Genomic DNA, 9,386 nt, shown 5'->3' on the forward strand with positions numbered 1-9,386 from the left:
ACTTGCTAAGTCAATATTTTATTTTGAGCCAATATGGCATTCAAAGTATCAATCTCAAGAACTCCTTTCTTGCATTGTGAGTCATCCTGTTATTCACATGATTTCTTTCAGAAGTGTACATGAACTGGTTATTATCAACCATCTCAATGAGTTCCTGGGCTTCTGCAGGGGTTTTTAGATGAAGAGATCCACCAGCAGAATATTCCAATGACATCTTAGACGATTCAGACAGACCATCATAGAATATACATATGATGCTCCATTTTGGAAGCATGTCAGAAGGATGCCTTTTGGTTAATTTCTTGTATCTTTCCCAAGCTTCATAGAGGGATTCACCTTCCTTCTGTTTGAAGGTTTGGACTTCCACTCTAAGCTTGCTCGTCTTTTGAGGTGGAAAGAATTTGATCAAGAAAGCATTGACCAACTTGTCCCAAGAGTTCAGGCTTTCTCTAGGTTGTGAGTCCAACCATGTCCTAGCTCTGTCTCTTACAGCAAAGGGAAAAAGCATAAGTCTGTAGACCTCGAAATTAACCCCATTGGTCTTAACAGTATCACAGATTTGCAAGAATTTAGCTAAGAACTGATGAGGATCTTCCGATGGAAGTCCATGAAACTTGCAATTCTGCTGCATTAGAGAAACTAATTGAGGCTTAAGATCAAAGTTGTTTGCTCTAATGGCAGGAATTGAGATGCTTCTTCCATAGAAGTTGGAAGTTGGTGCAGTATAGTCACCAAGCATCTTCCTTGCATCCCTAGCATTGTTGTTGGGTTCGGCTGTCATGTCTGCTTCTTTTTCGAAATTCTCTGTAAGGTCTTCTCTGGAGTGTTGTGCTTTAGCTTCTCTTAGCTTCTTCTTCAGAGTCCTTTCGGGTTCAGGATCATCTTCAACAAGAATGTTTTTATCCCTATTTCTGCTCATATGAAAAAGAAGAGAATAAAAGGAATAGTAGAATCTTCTATGTCACAGTATAGAGACTCCTTGATGTGTTAGAGGAAAAGAGGAGTAGAAGAATGAGAAGAGAGAGGAGGTGAATTCAAATTTTTTAGATGAGTAGAGGAGGAGTGTTAGTTAAATAAAATAAATAAAAAGAGAGCAGAGAGAGTTTTCGAAAAATTAAAAAAAGAAATAAAATAAAATTAGAATTTAAAATAATCAGTTAATTAAAAAGCTTTTTGAAAAAAGTGGTTAGTAATTTTTGAAAATTGGAAGTTGAAAAGTGGTTAGGTGGTTTTGAAAAAGATAAGAAATAGTAATTAGTTGAAAAAGATTTGAAAATAATTTTGAAAAGATAAGAAGTTAGAGAAAAGATTTTGAAATCAAAAATTAAAAAGATATGATTGAAAAAGATTTGATTGAAAAAGATATGATTTTAAAAAAATATGGTTGAAAATATATGATTGAAAAATATTTGATTTTTAAAATTGATGACTTGACTAACAAGAAATTAAAAGATATGATTCTAAAATTCAAAGATTGAACCTTTCTTAACAAGAAAATAACAAACTTGCAATTTTTTTAATCAAAACATTAATTGTTAGCAAGGATTTTTGAAAATGTGGAAAGATAAGATTTTAAAATTATGAATTAAAACATGAAAATTTGAAAAAATTTTGAATTGGAAATGAAATTACCTCCCTTGTGTCATCCTGGCATTAAACGCCCAGGATGCTATCCATTCTGGCGTTTAACGCCCAGAATGCTACCTCTTTGGGCGTTTAACGCCCAGCCAGATACCCTGGCTGGCGTTAAACGCAAGAATTCCTTCATTACTGAGCGTTTTTCTAAACGTCCAGAATGCTGCCATTTCTGGCGTTAAATACCCAGAATGCTGCCCATTTTGGCGTTTAACGCCCAGAATGATAGCTTTACTGGCGTTAAACGCCCAGAATGATAGCCATTTTGGTGTTTAACGCCCAAAGTGCCTCTTTACTGGCGTTTTATTGCTAGTGAGCTCTTTTTTTCTGTGATTCTTCTACCTTATATTCTGAATCTTCATTTCTATGTATTATTTACTTGAAAATATATATTTTTTATTTTTTAATTTTTAATTAAGAGAGAGAAAAACAACAAAATGAGATAAAACACAAAAATGCAAGATCAAAACAAGTAATGCATGCAAGGACACTTTGAATGTCAAGATGAACACCAAGAACACTTCGAAGATCATGATGAACATCAAGGACATATTTTTGAAAATTTTTAAGAAAAGAAAGACATGCAAGACACCAAACTTAGAAATTTTGAATGTTCAAACACTATGATTTTGAAAATGCATATGAAAAACAACTGGTGCACGAAATTGTGATCTCAATGGCACCAACAACTTGGTACGCACAATTGTAATATCACTCTTCTTCACAACTTCGCACAACTAACCAGCAAGTTCACTGGGTCGTCCAAGTAATAAACCTTACGTGAGTAAGCGTCGATCCCACGGAGATTGTCAGCTTGAAGCAAGCTTTGGTCATCTTGTAAATCTCAGTCAGGCGGATTCAAATGGTTATAGAGTTTTAATAATCAAAAGATAAATAGAACGTAAAATAAAGATAGAGGTACTTATGTAAATCATTGGTGGGAATTTCAGATAAGTGTATGGAGATGCTTTATTCCTCTTGAATCTCTGCTTTCCTACTGCCTTCATCCAATCTTTCATACTCCCTTCTATGGAAAGCTGTATGTAGGGCGTCACCGTTGTCAATGGCTACTTCCCATCCTCTCAGTGAAAAAGGTCCTCTACGATTTCCCGCATGGCTAATCAACTGTTGGCTCTCGATCGTGTATGAATAGGAGTTACTATCCTTTTGCGTCTGTCACCACGCCCTACAATCACGAGTTTGAAGCTCGTCACAGTCATCCCATCCCAGATCCTACTCGGAATACCACAGATAAGGTTTAGACTTGCCGGATCTCAAGAATGCTGCCAATGGATTTTAGCTTATACCACAAAGACTCTGATCTCAAGGAATTGAAGGCTCTGTTGTCAGGAGAGGCAATCAAACGCATGGACCAGGAATCCAAGAGATACACATTCAAGCTTGTTTTCATGTAGAACGGAAGTGGTTGTCAATCACGCGTTCATGAGTGAGAATGGTGATGAGTGTCACATAATCATCACATTCATCAGGTTGAAGTGTGAATGAATATCTTAGAATGAGAATAAGCATGAATTTAATAGAAAACAGTAGTAATTGCAATAATACTCGAGAAACAGCAGAGCTCCACACCTTAATCTATGGTGTGTAGAAACTCCACCGTTGAAAATACATAAGAACAAGGTCTAGGCATGGTCAAGAGGCCAGCCTCCAAAACGTGATCAAAGGATCAAAAGGTAATCCAAAGATGAAAATACAATAGTAAAAAGTCCTATTTATACTAGACTAGTTACTAGGGGTACAGAAATGAGTAAATGATGCAGAAATCCACTTCCGGGCCCACTTGGTGTGTGCTTGCGCTGAGCATTAAAGCTTTCACGTGTAGAGGTCTTCCTTGGAGTTGAACGCCAGTTTGTAACTTGTTTCTGGCGTTTGACTCTGCTTTGCAACTTGTTTCTGGCGTTTAACGCCAGAATAGGGCAGAAATCTGGCGTTTAACGCCAGTTTACATTGTCTAAACTCGGAAAAAGTATAAACTATTATATATTGCTGGAAAGCCCTAGATGTCTACTTTCCAACGCAGTTGAAAGCGCGCCATTTGGACTCCTGTTGCTCCAAAATTTCCATTTCGAGTGCAAGGAGGTCAGAATCCAACAGCATCAGCAGTCCTTTATCAGCCTCTGAATCAGATTTTTGCTCAGGGCCCTTGATGAGCGGATAATTTGTACGCTTTTTGGCATTGTTTTTAGTATGTTTTTAGTAGTTTGAGTTGAGTTTTTAGTATATTTTTATTAGTTTTTAGTTAAAATTCACTTTTCTGGACTTTACTATGAGTTTGTGTGTTTTTCTGTGATTTCAGGTATTTTCTGGCTGAAATTAAGGGACCTGAGCAAAAATCTGATTCAGAGACTGAAAAGGACTGCAGATGCTGTTGGATTCTGACCTCCCTGCACTCGAAGTAGATTTTCTGGAGCTACAGAAGCCCAATTGGCGTGCTCTCAACGGCGTTGGAAAGTAGACATCCTGGGCTTTCCAGCAATATATGATAGTCCATACTTTGCCCAAGATTTGATGGCCCAAACCGGCGTTCAAAGTCACCCTCAGAATTCCCAGCGTTAAACGCCGGAACTGGCACCAAAATGGGAGTTAAACGCCCAAACTGGCATAAAAGCTAGCGTTTAACTCCAAGAAGAGTCTCTACACGAAAATGCTTTATTGCTCAGCCCAAGCACACACCAAGTGGGCCCGGAAGTGGATTTTTATGTCATTTACTCATCTTTGTAATTCTTAAGCTAATAGTTCCCTATAAATAGGACCTCTTACTATTGTATTTTAAAAAAATCTTTTGATCACTTTAGATCTCTAGATCATCTTTGGACATCTAGTTCTTAGATCATTTGGGGGCTGGCCTCACGGCCATGCCTAGACCTTGTTCTTATGTATTTTCAACGGTGGAGTTTCTACACACCATAGATTAAGGTGTGGAGCTCTGTTGTACCTCGAGTATTAATGCAATTACTATTGTTTTTCTATTCAATTCCGCTCGTTCTTTGTCCAAGATATCACTTGTTCTTCAACTTGATGAATGTGATGATCCGTGACACTCATCATCATTCTCACCCATGAACAAAGTGACTGACAACCACTCTTGTTCTACAAGCATACGAGGCTCTAGTGAATATCTCTTGGATTCCTGATGCACGATGCATGGTTGATCGCCTGACAACCGAGTGCTCGCCTGACAAACGAGCCAGCCATTCCGTGAGATCAGAGTCTTCGTGGTATAGGCAAGAAGTGATGGCGGCATTCAAGAGAATCCGGAAGGTCTAACCTTGTCTGTGGTATTCTGAGTAGGATTCAATGATTGAATGACTGTGACGTGCTTCAAACTCCTGAAGGCGGGGCGTTAGTGACAGACGCAAAAGAATCACTGGATTCTATTCCGGCCTGATTGAGAACCGACAGATGGATAGCCGTGCCGTGACAGGGTGCGTTGAACATTTCCAATGAGAGGATGGGAGGTAGCCACTGACAACGGTGAAACCCTTGCATAAGCTTGCCATGGAAAGGAGTAAGAAGGATTGGATGAAGACAGTAGGAAAGCAGAGAGACGGAAGGGAAAGCAGCTTCATACGCTTATCTGAAGCTCTCACCAATGATATACATAAGTATCTCTATCTTTATCTTTATGTTTTATTCATCATCTATACCCATTTGAGTCTGCCTGACTGAGATTTATAAGGTGACCATAGCTTGCTTCATACCAACAATCTCCGTGGGATCGACCCTTACTCACGTAAGGTATTACTTGGACGACCCAGTGCACTTGCTGGTTAGTTGTGCAAAGTTGTGTAGAGATCACAATTTCGCGCACCAAGTTTTTGGCGCCGTTGCCGGGGATTGTTTTGAGTATGGACAACTGACGGTTCATCTTGTTGCTTAGATTAGGTATTTTTCTTCAGAGTTCTTGAGAATAAATTCTAGTATTTCATGATGATCTGTTGAAATCTGGCTGGCTGAGAAGCCATGTCTAATCTTATTGGACCGAGGTTTCAACTAATCATCACAAGAACTTGTTGATTTCTATCAATCTTGCTATTGGAGCAATGATCTGCTAAGGCTTGGCTGGCCATTGGCCATGTCTAGTGTTTTGGACCGAAGCTTTCTTTGAAAGCTTGGCTGGCTGTGAAGCCATGTCTAATTCCTGGACCAGAGTCTTAGACTAGCATTGCAATGATTCCTGGAATTCAAATTAAGAATTCTGAAACCTTTATTTTCTAGTTTCCATATAATTTTCGAAAAATCCAAAAAAATTATAAAAATCGTAAAAACCAAAAATATTTTATGTTTCTTGTTTGAGTCTAGTGTCTAAATTTAAGTTTGGTGTCTTGCATGCATTGTTTATTTGATCTTGGTTCTATTTTCAAGTCAATAGTGCAGGGAACTGAAGATTCAGAACATGCAGCAGAGGAATTACACAGAAAAAGCTGGGCGTTCAAAACGCCCAGTGAAGAAGGACAGACTGGCATTTAAACGCCAGCCAGGGTACCTGGTTGGGCGTTTAACGCCCAAAAAGGTAGTGCATTGGGCGTTAAACGCCAGAATGTGCACCATTCTAGGCGTTTAACGCCAGGATGGCACAAGGGGGAGGATTTTGTTTTCAAAATCAATTTTTTTTTCAAGTTTTCAAAGTTTTTCAAAATCAAATCTTTTTCAAATCATATCTTTTCAATCAAATGTTTTCAAAATCAATTTCTTTCCTTTTTCAAAGATACTTACTAACAATTAATGATTTGATTGAACATTTTAAGTATGTTGCCTTTTCTGTTGAGAAAGGTTTAATGTTTGAATCATATCTTTTCTTGTTAGGCAAGTCATTAATTTTTAAAATCAAATCTTTTTAAAATTTTTTTCAAATCATATCTTTTCAATTATATCTTTTTAAAAGCATAATTTTTTTTTACCATATCTTCTTAATCACATCTTTTTCAAAACAGTTTTTTTTATCATATCTTTTTGATTTCTAATTTCAAAAATCTTTTTCAAAAATTACTTGATTCCTTTCCCACTCTTGATTTTCGAAAATTAATTAAATTTTTTTAAAAATGTTTTCAAAATATTTCACTTGATTTTCGAAAATTTCTTCCTCTCTTCCCACATCCTTTTATTTATGGAGTACCACTCCTTCTTAATGCACAATTCGAACTCTATCTAATTAAGTTCGAATTCTCTACTTCTTCCTTCTATTTTTCTATTCCTCTGACACCTCAAGGAATCTCTATACTGTGACATAGAGGATTCCACACTTTCTTGTTCTCTTCTCTCTCATATGAGCAGGAGCAAAGACAAAAGCATTCTTGTTGAAGCTGACCCTGAACCTGAAAGGACCTTGAAGCGAAAGCTAAGAGAAGCTAAGGCACAACTCTCTGTAGAGGACCTAACCGAATTCTTCAAAGAAGAAGAAACCATGGCAGCCGAAAACAACAACAACAACAACAATGCAAGGAAGGTGCTGGGTGACTTTACTGCACCTACTCCCGACTTCTATGGGAGAAGCATCTCTATCCCTGCCATTGGAGCAAACAACTTTGAGCTTAAGCCTCAATTAGTTTCTCTAATGCAACAGAATTGCAAGTTCCATGGACTTCCATTGGAAGATCCTCATCAGTTCTTAGCTGAATTCTTGCAAATCTGTGACACTGTCAAGACTAATGGGATTGACCCTGAGGTCTACAGACTTATGCTATTCCCTTTTGCTGTAAGAGACAGAGCTAGGACATGGTTGGACTCACAACCTAAAGAAAGCCTGGACTCATGGGAAAAGCTAGTCAATGCCTTCTTGGCAAAGTTCTTTCCACCTCAAAAATTGAGTAAGCTTAGAGTGGAAGTCCAAACCTTCAGACAGAAGGATGGAGAATCCTTCTATGAAGCTTGGGAAAGATACAAACAATTAATCATAAAATGTCCATCTGACATGCTTTCTGAATGGAGCATCATAGGTATTTTCTATGATGGTCTCTCTGAACTATCCAAGATGTCTTTGGATAGCTCTGCTGGAGGATCTCTTCATCTGAAGAAGACGCCTGCAAAAGCTCAAGAGCTAATTGAAATGGTTGCAAATAACCAATTCATGTACACTTCTGAAAGGAATCCTGTGAACAATGGGACAAGTCAGAAGAAAGGAGTTCTTGAGATTGATACTCTGAATGCCATACTGGCTCAGAACAAGATATTGACCCAACAAGTCAATTTGATTTCTCAAAGTCTGTCTGGAATGCAAAATGCACCAAGCAGTACTAAGGATGCTTCATCTGAGGAAGAAGCTTATGATCCTGAGAATTCTTCAATGGAAGAGGTGAATTACCTAGGAGAACCCTATGGAAACACCTATAATTCTTCATGGAGAAATCACCCAAATTTCTCATGGAAGAATCAAGAGAGACCTCAACAAGGTTTCAACAATAATGGTGGAAGAAACAGGTTTAGCAATGGCAAGCCTTTTCCATCATCTTCTCAGCAACAGACAGAGAATTCTAAGCAGAACCCCTCTGACTTAGCAACCATGGTCTCTAATCTAATCAAAACCACTCAAATTTTCATGACTGAAACAAGGTCCTCCATTAGAAACTTGGAGGCACAAGTGGGACAGCTGAGCAAGAAAGTTACTGAGCTCCCTCCTAGTACTCTTCCAAGCAATACAGAAGAAAATCCAAAAGGAGAGTGCAAGGCCATCAACATGGCCGAATTTGGAGAGGAAGGAGAGGCAGTGAACGCCACTGAGGAAGACCTCAATGGGCGTGCACTGACCTCCAATGAGTTCCCTAATAAGGAACCATGGGAATCTGAGGCTCAAAATGAGACCATAGAGATTCCATTGGACTTACTTCTGCCTTTCATGAGCTCTGATGAGTATTCTTCCTCTGAAGAGGATGAGTATATCACTGAAGAGCAAGTTGCTAAATACCTTGGAGCAATCATGATGCTAAATGACAAGTTATTTGGAAATGAGACTTGGGAGGATGAACCTCCTTTGCTCACCAAAGAACTGGATGACTTGTCTAGGCAGAAATTACCTCAAAAGAGACAAGATCCTGAGAAGTTTTCAATACCTTGTACCATAGGCACCATGACCTTCAAGAAGGCTATGTGACTTAGGGTCAAGTGTAAACCTCATGCCTCTCTCTGTAATGGAGAAGCTAGGGATCTTTGAGGTACAAGCTGCAAGAATCTCACTAGAGATGGCAGACAATTCAAGAAAACAAGCTTATGGACTTGTAGAGGATGTTCTGGTAAAAGTTGAAGACCATTACATCCCTACTGATTTCATAGTCCTAGAGACTGGGAAGTGCATGGATGAATCCATCATCCTTGGCAGACCCTTCCTAGCCACAGCAAAGGCTGTGATTGATGTTGATAGAGGTGAACTGATCATTCAAGTGAATGAAGAATCCTTTGTGTTTAACGCTCAAGGATACCCCTCTGTCACCATGGAGAGGAAGCATGAAGAGCTTCTCTCAAATCAGAGTCAAACAGAGCTCCCACAGTCAAACTCTAAGTTTGGTGTTGGGAGGCCACAACCAAACTCTAAGTTTGGTGTTGAACCCCCACATTCAAACTCTAAGTTTGGTGTTGGGAGGTTCCAACATTGCTCTGAGTATCTGTGAGGCTCTATGAGAGCCCTCTGTCAAGCTACTGACATTAAAGAAGCGCTTGTTGGGAGGCAACCCAATGTTATATTTCATCTATTTTCTTTTGTTATTTTATGTTTTTTGTAGGTTGATGATCATGAGAAG

General features: G+C 38.8%; 2 non-coding genes across 2 annotated transcripts; one reads left to right on the forward strand and one right to left on the reverse strand.

The window, feature by feature from the left end:
* Positions 1-272: 272 nt before the first annotated feature.
* Positions 273-376, forward strand: LOC130978345 (small nucleolar RNA R71). Its single transcript, XR_009085994.1, has one exon. It is a non-coding gene; the product is annotated as a small nucleolar RNA R71 (small nucleolar RNA).
* Positions 377-7,465: 7,089 nt separating this feature from the next.
* On the reverse strand, positions 7,466-7,569 carry LOC130978634 (small nucleolar RNA R71). Its single transcript, XR_009086255.1, has one exon. It is a non-coding gene; the product is annotated as a small nucleolar RNA R71 (small nucleolar RNA).
* Between the last annotated feature and the right edge of the window lie 1,817 nt (positions 7,570-9,386).

This window comes from Arachis stenosperma, chromosome 4 (assembly GCF_014773155.1).
Source record: "Arachis stenosperma cultivar V10309 chromosome 4, arast.V10309.gnm1.PFL2, whole genome shotgun sequence".
NCBI lineage: Eukaryota > Viridiplantae > Streptophyta > Magnoliopsida > Fabales > Fabaceae > Arachis > Arachis stenosperma.